This window comes from Pocillopora verrucosa, chromosome 9 (assembly GCF_036669915.1).
Source record: "Pocillopora verrucosa isolate sample1 chromosome 9, ASM3666991v2, whole genome shotgun sequence".
Taxonomy (NCBI): domain Eukaryota; kingdom Metazoa; phylum Cnidaria; class Anthozoa; order Scleractinia; family Pocilloporidae; genus Pocillopora; species Pocillopora verrucosa.
The window spans coordinates 305,254-318,386 of NC_089320.1; the positions used below are offsets into that span (position 1 = coordinate 305,254).

General features: G+C 36.9%; 1 pseudogene; it reads right to left on the reverse strand.

Moving 5' to 3' along the window:
• Nucleotides 1–3,255: 3,255 nt before the first annotated feature.
• Nucleotides 3,256–10,290, reverse strand: LOC131789884 (hemicentin-2-like; annotated as a pseudogene).
• Between the last annotated feature and the right edge of the window lie 2,843 nt (nucleotides 10,291–13,133).

Sequence of the window (13,133 nt, forward strand, 5' to 3'; positions counted from 1 at the left end):
CTTTCCCGTTTGAAAAGTTAAGAAATATTTAGGCAATTTTAGTGAATCGAGGGAACGTAAGACGTATTTTGTACCACGCAGTGGTATACTTTCGCATTAAATTAAACTTGTGAGAAAACATATCGAGCTACTTTCAACATCATCTCTTTTTTTAATGAATTGCAACTCTGCTTACCTTTAGTTCAGTTAGTCCAATAACACTTGTATGTCATAAGTCTAAAAGAAATATACCTCTCTACATTTTTCTCATAATATTTCGGCCATAGTTGGTACATTCCATATCATACTTTCGCCTGTTCGATTGTTTTTTTCCTAAATATACTATGGACTAAACATCTCCATTTCAATTCATCCTCAATAAAACTGTCAAAAGGAACTATTCCTACCTTTCAAGCAGAAATTCAATTTCAAATCTTTGGGGCGTTTTTGATGCGGAACACGTGAAGAATTGTTTTTATAATGAAATATCGGTGGACGCACATCAGCTATAGTTAGATGATAAGCGAGTTAAACGAACACTCTCGGGAGGGAAGAAATCTCCTCAGCAAAAAATTTACTTAAATTTAGGCTTAAGCCGCTGCTTCATGGCAAACTTTAAATAATGACACTCGGCCTTTTATATCAATATCATAATTGTGCATGAATAATACCAGAAGGTGGGTATCAAATTCAGAACAAGCCTTCTGTAAACTTGAAACTTAGCCAACGCAAATTACTTCGGTCTTCCACTGGTAGTTCGATTTCTCCTTATGAATAATGAAAATAATAGAAAAAAAATTCTTACCTTTTAAGAGGAAATATATTTTATATATTCTTGGGAAAAAGTACACCTTCGGAGAGGGATGTACAATTTCATTCTGTACTAACCTATTACAGCTACCAGTGTGGTGCAAACAGGAAGTTGGGAAAAAAAAAAACAAAATGCAAAGATGAAATGCAGTAATTTGGTCTTATTTAAGACTCAAACTCAAGTGATTGACGCTATCATTGAAGTTTCTGTTTAGTACTAAATACTTCGAGACGCCCCTCCTTAATAAAGATAACAAAATTTAATTGCTGTTGCGGTTAGTTGGTTTCTAAATCATTCATGTTTCAACCATTTTCTACCTTTGAGCAAGGTGTGTCGCTTGAGTAGGACATTTTGTGCTGATTCCCTATTCTTTACAATCAGTCGGTACCCTTGTTATTGCATGCCTGTTGGCTTTTCTAGTTAAAAACATGCCTTGGCATGTTTTACCAACACCTGTAAATCCAGGTTTACATGTGCATCCGTGTGAACCCATAACATTAAGAAAGTTGCCATCACAGGAATAATCGTCTTTGGCTAAGGCGCATTCGTCAAAATCTATTCAAGATCCAAGAAAGCGAAAGAAGTATGAAATTCCGTATAATCTAATTAATCCTTTCTCTTCCGAAAGCCCGTCTTCCTCTGCATTCAAATCACCCAGTCAGGTCCTCCATAACTATATCTAATTGATCTCAGCACGAAACTTACAACATTATTTGTTTAGTTTCTGTTCTTGCCCTAATATCAGTTATCCAGAATTTATACTATCCCAAAAATATTTCATTTGTACTGTCTCAAAACATCCATTATTCATTTATTTTCTAGTGAATTATATCTAATTGATCTCAGCACGAAACTTATAACATTATTCGTTTAGTTTCTGTTCTTGCCCTAATATCAGTTATCCAGAATTTACAATATCACAAAAATATTTCATTTGTACTATCTCAAAGCATCCATTATTCATTTATTTTCTCATCTTGCTCAATGATCCATTTTTCAGGATTTGCCGCGTCACGACAATGTTCCATTGATATCATTCCTCATCAAGAGAACATCAAGAGAGTATCAATTGAATATCAACAGTTGATATTCTCTTGCTCCTCATATCATCTTGGATGAGATCATTCATTTAATAAGATTACATTTAACTTTATTTGCTCCAACTTAGGGGATTTTAATTCCTTTGACAACTTTTAACGTTCCTCGTGAGATCAGATGTGGAACAAATCTCACTGTACTTGCTCCTTGCCATGTTATCGGAGGGTCGAATTTCACTGATGTAAAGGCTTACCTTGGCAGTTTTTCCCATCTTTAGTAAATCCATGCCTACATGTGCACTGATATGACCCCACAACGTTAGTGCAGTCGCCGTAAAAGGAACAATCGTCATTATTTATGATACATTCGTAAAGATCTATCCATACAACGAAGCCAAGGATATATAAAAGTTAATAAAATATAAAAAGGATAAAAAATATAATAAATTGGAGGTGGCATCTGCTGTATCCGTGATAGTCCGCCACCTTTTCGTCTACTCAGTTCTTTCTCACGAAGCTCCTTTTGTTCTCTCTCTCTCTCTCTCTCTCTCTCTCTCTCTCTCTCTCTCTCTCTCACTCTCTCAGGCCTGTTTCAGTGAGCGTCAATCTCGCTACATGTCCATCAGGACCAGTTTTTTAAAGGAGAGATAAAGGGCATTGCTATACAACGGATAAATCGTTATCCAGACGATAAGTAATAACGAAACCTACTGCGCTACACGTCGCATAGCAATTCATCCAGCAGATAGTGTTATCATCCCTTTTAAAAAAACCAGGCTGAACGTCTCTGTCTGTGTCTCCCTCTATCGTTACTGTTTGTCTAATTGAATAAGAATCATAAGGGGCTAAAAGGGAAGCCATAGCCATGTGAACAGCTCGTCTCCAATACACAACTATTTTTTTTAATTGGCCATCTCGAATCTATGGATTAAAAAATGGTAAAGTACTTCCAAATATTCGATTTTTTTAAATTCACTTTTGGCAATTCTACCATTCAAATAGCGCGTATACCATTCAAAACGAAAATTACTCAGAATTACTAGAACTGAACAAAATGCGAGCTCGAAAGAGACCGACAAACATGTGGAATTTATTCAATCCGTCTTCTGTTATCATTCCCAAATAACAGCAGTGACTGAAATTAATTGGAACTTGGTTACATATCACATTATATGATAAATTTATCACATGATGATAAATTTAAGAAGGTCTGTTAATTTTTAAAATGTTAAATGAATTTTTCTCGGCCCCTTCTTTTGCTTGAAACCACACTGATTAAATGTATCTGACACTTCTCTTCCAAGCTAATGCTAAAATCTAACTACATTGGTATGAGAACGTTATATCTGGTATTGTTCAGGTCTCAACTTACTAAATAATAATTATAGCAACCGCTGTAGAAAAGGTTTTCTGAAATACTGCAGATGGAACTTCGCTCGGCGAAAGGCACCAAGGATCCTCGATCCGTCCTTTTCAATCTTCTTTGATATATGTTCTCTTATACAATTATACTTACAGAAAATTCATCCCTCTTGACTTAACTCGTTATAACTCAGACTGACTGATAAACTCTGATTCTCTCTCTGATCGACTCTAATTTACTTTGAGTTAATCTGGTGGGCTGACTTCTAACTTAATAGTACGCGCTTTACATTCACTTTCGGTAGGCATGAGTAGGCATGCTGGCCAAATGATCTTCGAAGATTACGCTCTAGCCTTCAAAACAGCAACACACGCCTATTTTCACCCTCTCCCCCATGACATTTTAATAATCTTTCAGGCGTACTTTTTCTTCTCTCAATTTGACTCTAACTTGATCTTGTTAAATCAAATTAAAACTTTGATCTCCATAAATAAACTTTCGACCTTCCAAATCTCAGATTTAGTTCAATGCTGAATTTCAGTTTAAAGGGTACAAAGCATAAACGTCCGCACATGTCTCACCATCGTTATTATGCTCGGTATAACCAACCAGTCATGCGCATACCAAATTTGGAACTGTTGGCCAACAGATACAACCAAGGGCATGGGGAGAAAATTAAACACAAGCGTGGGAGAGTTGACATCAGCACCATCAAGTTGGTAAGTATACAATTTTTTTCGGCGTTACTTTTCACGAACTCAGCAAGAGGAAGAACAGTTTTGTTGCTGTATGTTATCACTGTCATCAGGTTATAATTTCCGAATTCTGGCCGTAAGCATCCCCATTTGGTCGGTGAGCGATGAGTGTCGCATGTAACGGAGCCACTTGTATGTACGAGTTTGAAAGTGTAGACTTGACCGGCTTCTCGGATATCAAAGTTCCGTGGTCGTCATTTTTTGTCCCAAAACAGACAGGATCGAGGTTGACCTTTTTCCAGTTATCTGTTAAAGAGTTTGCCAGGTTTCAAAGAAAGCCTTAGGTTTTCGTGTCTTAGAAACGGTAACGCAAAATAAATTGATTTGTTTGAGGAAAGTAATAAAGAATAACTTTGGTTATGTTCAAACCACTCTACTCACTCACATTTGTTTGTTTTGGGTTAAAGATCAAGATATACCTGAGCAAAAGTGCCGTCCATCTCCAAGATGTCCAGACTGACAGCTGCAGTCCAATGATCCAGCGGTGTTTGTACAATCGGCCCGCAAAGTGACAGTCATGGCTTCCATCGTTACACTCATCGATATCTAGGTTGAAATTGCATATAAGACTAATCAAGGTGTAGGGAAATTATCAGAAGAGGTGGGATTGTTTTTTTGGCGTTTCCCAGAATCTACTGAAAAGTGTAACGTGCTGAGGTGGTGAATTCACGAGTTTACCAGAAGTTCGGCATCGTTCTGTATATTTTAAATATGCTTAAAAAAGCAATTTTGCTGATTATGAAGTGGAGGCAGCCTTCTCTGTTACATTAACATGTAAAACCCTTTTTAGCAGTAATTTTAAAGACAATTGACCCTGCGAATCACATCAGTTATGTCTGTCTTGCAAGACCGGTGAAGAGGCCATAGCTTTGCACTTTTATATAAAATAAATGTTACCTTGGCAAATTTTACCATCGCCAGTAAATCCAGGCTTGCAAGAGCACTGATATGAACCCACGACATTAACACAGTCGCCGTCAGAGGAACAATCGTGTTTGCTCGATGTACACTCATCAGTATCTACACACGAGTTACAAGAGACGGAGAAGTAAGATGTATAAGCCCACAACATTAACACAACTGCCATCAGAGGAACACTTCTCCTTGCCTTAGACGCATTCGTCAACATGTATTCAAGATTAAAGGAAGATGAAAAAAACCATATTCCTTATTTTGAAATAGATCTTTTCATCTATAGTGCATCTCCATCGTGTTAATCAATTATTTCTGTCAGTTTTTCCCAATTTCAACTATTGGCTTTCAGCACGAAACTTATACTTTTATTTGTTTCATTTCTGTTCTTGTCCTTGCATCAAATATCTACAATTGACAACATGAGGCAGTTTTCCCTTCATATCACCCATTCCTATTCGGATATTCTCTTACTTTCTCGTTTTTCTTTAAGATCTATTATCTATGATTTATCACATCACGACAGCAATACTTTGATATCACCTTTCGGTTATTGCTGCAGAAGAACATCTTATAACGACGCCTCCAGTTGTCGCAACCCTGGAGTTTCAATCCATCTGACAACTTCTAGCATTTCAGAGAGCACATACTGAACAAATCTAACTTGCCCCTTGCCTTATGGCGGAGATATCCTTTGATGCAGATATTAAGGCTGTATTGATTAAACAGATGAGGATTCAAAACTTTCCTCGCTGAGAGGCTACTTTATTTGCAGCTTTATTGCGTAACTTTAACTATGAACCTGGGTGATAAAGACCTGCTATCGCGAGGAGTTTCCTTTCTCACCTATTTGGCAAAGCTCTCCTTCATATCCGTCAGAACAAATACAGCGGTAACCATGACTACCAAACCCCGCTTGACAAGTAGAGTTACTAACACACGGATTGCTCTCACAGGAATTCTAAAATGCAAAAGATGAATCAAGTAATTAGATAGATAAAGCTTAGATGAGTAATTAAATAAATTGAATATTTAGAGGGATAAATAATAAAGTGGGAAAATAAATAAACGAGGCGGATCAACTTGAAACAGAGGTTTCTCGCTCGCGGAAACGATCACCCTGGTAAAATTGATATTGTTATTTACTTACAATGATTGCTCTGTATAAAGAGCCGTTCCTATATTCGAAGTAACTGGGAGAGACTTGCAAATGAGTTCTGTTATTTAGCTCGCATGTGAATGTTCCATCTCCCAGCGGACCATAGTTATAGGACACACAGTTTGGTTCAAAGTAGCATTTGAAACTCGCAGATATCCTTGTCCTTTGCTTGTTCACTTCTTATGACGTGTTTTGTTAAGATCTTGTTTTTCGTTCCTGCTTTGAACTGAATCACTCGGCAATCATCTAAGGGTTTGGCAAGAAATAAATAAGCCAATGAAGAAGCCAATTAGAAATGAAATCAAACAGCACACGAGCTTAAAGGAAGCCGACAACCTAAGTCTTATCGCAATATTTGTTGAAAGTTGTTCCATAAATGCCAGAGAAACTACATAATTAACTCTTGATTTGCCGCTCGACGAAAAAAAAAAAACACGGATATTTGCTATGCTCTTTCATCCTCGAAAGAAAGGCAGGTGATAAGCCTTTCCTCTGTTTCCTTTAGTTGACTGAGTAAGCTGAATAGCCTGAAACTTGAATTCAAGGTATCATATTCATCTTAACAAAAAAGTTGCTTTTTCGGAGAATCATTTTTTTCATTTACCCATGACATTTAAGAACAAGATTGTGTTCACCACTGTGATTTTAATTAGGATCTGGTTTTCAAATGAGGGGGTAGGTTTCTAAGGAAACTGTAACGCTGCATCAGTGGGGGTATAATTCAATAAACCGTTAGCGCTTCGCTCGGGAACGTCAGCTTTAGAAAAATTCTTTACGATAGCAAGTCTATACTATTACTCCTTTAGCTTTCAAGGTCTTCATCAGTGTCTTTTTTTTCCAGTGATTACATATTAAATAATCGGCAATCAGCAACTCAAAAATTGTGGACAAATCATATATATACCAATGTCGCCTTGAATGCCGCAATAATTTTACCAACAGACTCTTCTCTCCACGTCCCACGTTTCCTTCAAGCCCAACTAAGATCACGGCATTGATAAACAGGGTAGTTTTGTGCAATAACGTGCTATCGTGCAATATCCCATTTCTGCATATTTACCTTTAAGAATTCGAAATTTCACATCATTACCATGAATAGATTTGAAGTTAAATTAATGGAGTTTTTTTCTCTTTTCACACACTTACATTTCTTTTGTACCATAACACAAGGATATGATATCTGATCACGAAGCCAACAGTGATTCTAGATTAAAGTGGTCCGCGATGCCCCAGCTTTTGGCAGGGAGTCAACTTACCTCCATACACCAGTACACCAAAACGAAAAATCCATATTAAATTTAGTACCTAACCTCATTGAAGGATCACTAACGGCAGGTGATATCAGTACCATATTGTCCTTAGTGAGAACACCCTTCCTCTAGCTCTATCGAAGCTAAATGGGAAACGCTGGTCCTCTCTCGTAAATGCAACCAGACTTAATATTTCAACACTCAAAACAATAAAAGCGAATTGCAGAATCATAAAAGCGAAAGTTAATTATTAATGTAAGCGGGCAGATGTGAGACCAGCACCCTTCGAAGTTATAGAATTTTTAATTTATTGAACATTTACGAATACGTCACTTGAAGAGTCAAATGGCCTAACTTAATTTGAAAACAAAACATTGAGTCTTAAGAATTACAGAAAAACTGTAAGAGAAAAAAATAACTTCAATGCGTGAGGTTGGCCTTTGTAAATAACTAATTTAACTGTTTGCCGAAGATTTGCTAACGCAAGAGGTTTTTCAGTGTTACCAATTAAAGTTTTTGCATTACATGAAATTGAAAATCTGTTGAGTGCGTTTCAACGTCAAATCAATTTATGAACGATCATTATACGAAAAGGTTGGACCGCTTCAAAAAGCTCCAAGACACAGACTTGCGAAGAGGTAATGCTTATTTATTTTTAATTAAATAGTAATTGGTCAAACGATTCGATTGAAGCTTAAGGAAATACTTGAAACACCGGAAACATGCTGAATAGCCCTAGATTTAATTTTTTGTGAAATGAAGAATTGAAAAGACCATCAACACTGTTTTTTAAGCTAAAATATTTCAAGTGATAAACCCAAACGTGAACACCCGTGTCTCTAAATAACCAAATTCAAAAATAATAAGATGGTAAAATGAATATAATTACAGTGAATCCATTTGAAATCAATCACATAGAAAATTCTCAATGTGGATTTGGTTGGCGATACACTTACACGGGTCAAGTTTTTCACCTGACGTTTGTTTACCCTCAAGAGTACTAATTGTTTTTCTCATCTTAACTCAAATATAACTTCCTTGGTGTCATAAAAGAGGCTGATGTCCTTCCTGTGTAAAACATTAAAAAAAATTGAAACATCACAATGGGCCAAAGAAAGAAACTGAATTGACACTATATCATCAAGGACCCCCCGTCGACATTGCTTTTAAAGTGAAAATTAAATGCTGCCGGACCACCCACAAAAAAAGTAGTGTGTTTTGAATACCGAAATTATTCATGGCTATTTTTTGTTGGAATAGTTTTAAAACCGGTTTAATAATAGTTTCTGTCACGAACGTAACGCCATCCCGTCACGTATCTTCAAGATGCGACAAACGCATATACAACTATCGTAGGATACTTTTCTTAACTGTTAAAACCAACGGGGTACCCCAATCACCTCTTATTGCCAATCAAAATTTCTGTAAGTTCAGTTGTTTTATTTACTGAAGATAAATTAAATACATGCTTGCAAAGTGCGATTTCTGGACTCCAAATCCATTCTAAAGACGATGAAAAACAGAAACACGGCAGAAAATGAAACTCGACAGTATTAAAGTTGATCTATCTTAAAGCCAAGCTGATATAAGAGATTGTCGTATGAAGTTTGAAGAGCTCCGGGAAGCGAGTCTATTTTCAATTCATTTTCCTTGAAATAAAGCAAATTCATAAGCATCCGCCGCAGGGAAAGTAATTGTTGTGAAATATTTAACAATAATGCCGTAGGCGCGCGTTGTATTTTAGTTAGTGAATAGCTAAGGAGGCACTTCATTACTACACTAGGTAATATTATGGCAAATCTCGACTCTTAGGGTTGCTTTTTTTTCTGTTTTTTTTCGTCATTCCATACCTTGCATTATTACATGAAATTATCTACTACGTTTTCCATATCTGTATGCCGAAGCTCGCTGCATTTGTCCATGTAGGGACCCTATAAACCATCAGCTTACTTATCGTACCAACTGAACGCCCCATTCATTAAGGACCTAGTAATTGAAGCCATATCACATCTACCGTGCCTTCTTTATGAACTAAATAATGGCCACTCTGCGACTGTTTGCCGGCTGTGATTCAGCAAAGTGCAGACGTACGACCGAAGTCATCTGTAGTTGCCGCAACCGTTTAACCGTGTCAATGGTACCAGCATAAACGTCTGCGCATGTCTTACCATCGTTTATTATACTCCGTATAATTAACAAGTCATATCCATAGTACCATAATTGGAACTGCTGACCAACCGATACAACCAATGGGGTTGGAGTAGCTTTAAACGCTAGTGATGTGGAATTGAAATCGGCACCGTCAAGTTGTAAGTATAATATGTGCTGTCATTGCCTTTCACGAACTCAGCAAGCGGAGAACTGTTTTGTGTGCTGTAAGGTATCACCGTCATTAGGTTGTGATTTCCGTAAATTGGCCATGAGCATCCCCAGCTTTGTTGAAAGTGTTGAAGTGAAGCCTGTCACGGTGCCACTTGTATGGACAAGCTTAAATGTGTAGATTGTTACCGGCTTCTTGGATATGAACAGTTCCGTGGTCGTCATTTTTTTGTCCCAAAAACAGGATCGATGTTGACCTTTTTCCAGTTATCTGTAGGAGAGTTTTTTATTGAGAAAATTAGAACAAAGTAACGGAGGTATTCATAATTTCTACTGTAAAGACAGTCCGTAGTTTTGAAGAGCACGAAAACTCAAGGTACTTAAAAGAACGTAACTCCTTGTCTGTTAGACTCGCACATTTTCGGCGTATAGCGTCTGCGAGAAGACTGCGTAGAGCTAGATGGATCTCTTTGAAAATGATTCCAGAAAACAACAATTCTGTGTTAGTTAAGGTATGCTATAGTAAGTTTTGAAGGGAAAACGTTTCAGTGGTCGCTTTAAAGAATTACATCGTAAAGCAAAATCAGTTTTCTAGAATTTGCTTAGATCTATGTTTATCTAACTCATCATCTCATCTCATTGTCTCCTCACCTTCTTGATTTTGAACACCTTGATATCTATAAGGACAAACACAACGATATCCATGGATACCAAACCCCGCTTGACATACGTAATGACTTGGGCACGGGCTGCTCTCACAAGGGTTCTGAAGAGAAAGTTTTTGTCGATTAATATCGAATTAAAACTCATTACCATCTGCTGTGGATGTAGTCTGGGTATTTACTCACAATCATTGCTCTGTAGAAGAATTCTTTTCTATCCTTTGGTAACTGGGAGAGACCTGGAAGTGGGTTCTGTTGTTCAGCTCGCATTTGAAAGCTCCATCACCCAATAAACCGTAGTTGAAGGACACGCAATTTGGTTCTAGGAAGCATTTTATTTCACAAACGTCTTCGCTGAGTACTAGTTCACTTCTAATGACGTGTTTGATAAGAGCTTTATTTGCTTCCCTCTCTTTGAACTCAACCGTTCTACAGTCATCTAGAAAAGAAACATATCTGAATAAACTGAACAAGAAGAGCTGTATGTCATTATTTTTTTATCGTATATACAACTTAGAGTGCAGCTTCCCACGACCATGCCCACCCGGTGATTTTGGCCGATTAGTAAACAACTTCAAGTGCGGCTTAAACAAGCTAAAAAGCACACAGAAGACAAATAGTAAAACAATGTTTACTGAGTGGGTTTATGCAAAGTCAACTGCAGAAGAGTCGGAAAACTTTGAATCCAATGAGTTTCGCGTTGATTGACCGCAGCTGGATTTTTCCAAAATATTTCTCTTCTTCTTTCTTATTCAAAAAGGAAAAAAAATAGACAGCGGTATTGTCTATCTTTCTTGATTTTTCCTGGAAAAAAAATCACCAAAACAAGATATCCTGTGCAAATGTGACTTGATGAAAAGACAGAATCAAAGACAAATCCTTGTAAACTATGGTGTTCCTTGATATAAATTTCCATACTGTCAGAAGCTACATCTAATGTTGAGAGGATATATTTTTCCTTTTGCTTTATGGCTTTTTTCCTTCCACCTACATATTTCGTGCATTCGTGGGTTTTTACAGTGTTGCGTTGACGCAATCTGAGTTCCAAACTAACCTAAAAAATTTCTTTTTCGTTGTCAGTTTCTCAAATTTTAATCGAAGGAAGACCCGGTCCGTTAATAAGATCTTGTATCAATGGTTAAATTAAGGATTAGGAATTACATTTGACTACTTTTCTATAAGGCTTACCACCGTTTACACATTCAATCCACCAAGGGACGGACATGAAGACAACAATCGTTGTATAAAAGAGGGTAACGAGATTTTTGGAAGATGGTGTAGTCATCTCTGCTCGGTTAAAACGGCTTGCAGTCGCAGTTATAGATATAAATCCCGCATTATGCAAACATGAATAATATTGATGGCTTACGGCTATCGACTTGACAGAAAATTGCCTAATCATCAGGCAGATGTTCAGGAAACAATTGATTACTATCAAAACAGTTTCAAGAGGTTTTTTGAAAGGTCACTAGGCCAAATTAAAACGAAATCCATCTCATTAATTATGAGAATTATAAACAAACATTACAATGCAAAATAGGGCACTCGCACTTATCATTGTTATTTTTTTTGGAGGTTTTCTCAGGATTTTTCATGTCAAATCTTAGGATTACTTACCGAAGCTAGTCAAGTGATTTGTACCTTGTTAAAAGCCTATAGCCTGGCACCCCTATATTTTCATTGGGTAGAAAACACATTTTGACATGAAAAGAATCACCAGTGTACCGTTGGGGAAAAATGTTGTCTTTGTTAGTAGTCATTGTTCTTCGAAGGAGTAGAACTATTCATACTGGTCTGTGAAAAATAAATTTCAAACTGTTCAGGTAGCGCTCACACAATTGTAGTTTATAGCTTTAAATGATTTCCGCGCTCGGAAAACGACAGAAAAGGTGACAGAATGTTTTTTTTTCGAGAGAGAAGCATTGCGCAATCTGATGCTTTCGAGTTATAGCTATTACATGCTGTTATCATGTACTACGTGTTTAAAATTTTTAAAATTTGAAGCAGCTTGGTTTTTGTTTACACAATAACAAAATGTTAGCCTTTGTCGGAACTTCTAGGCTGTACGACCGGCCTTGAGTAGTTAATTATAAAAATAAAAGAAAAAAAAATCAAAACACCAACGGTATAATGAATTAAAATAAAAAAAAAAGACGCACGTACACGCAAAACACTTATTAGAACTCTTGAGAAGCTTCGTGTTTTAAATTATTTGTGTAAGTAACTTCGAATTCTTCTCCAAAATCAACCGAGTCACGAGGCTTCACTGAGAAGTTTGGAAAAACTTCAAAAATAAGGCTTCATTCATTCATATTGCGATCAGAAAATTAGCGCATATTGAGTAAAACATAAAACTTTCGTAACCAAGCTCACAGGCTGACATCGTCAATCAAAGAATATCTTAATCTAGAGATGAAACATGGTTTTGAACTTGTAATTATTGGTCTTGCAGCAATGCTAGGTTGCTCTTATCTCAAAAACCAAGCTTCCAGAAACCATACACCCCCCACCATACAACCCCACCGAATAGTAAACACACATATAGTCTACAAAAACAGTACAAAATAGCATCCTGCGTTTTTCGAATTACCGTTTGCAAAATTCGTCAATTTAGACCGGCGCTGCCTGTAAAACTAAATTTCCCCCAGTACTGCACGAGCTAAATGTTCTCCAGGAATCCTAAAATCACAAAAATCCTAAATAAAGCGTTGGGAATACCCTCAATCAACAAATGAATAGTTCAAGCTTTACTGAAGCGCTCAAATGATAATTGTAACAGCATAAACATGAACCGAGTTTAAATGCTTGATGGTATAGTTTACTCATATTTTGAGCAGGATTTTCTCATCTAAATAAATCTCAAATAAGACGTTGATAACGAGTTCA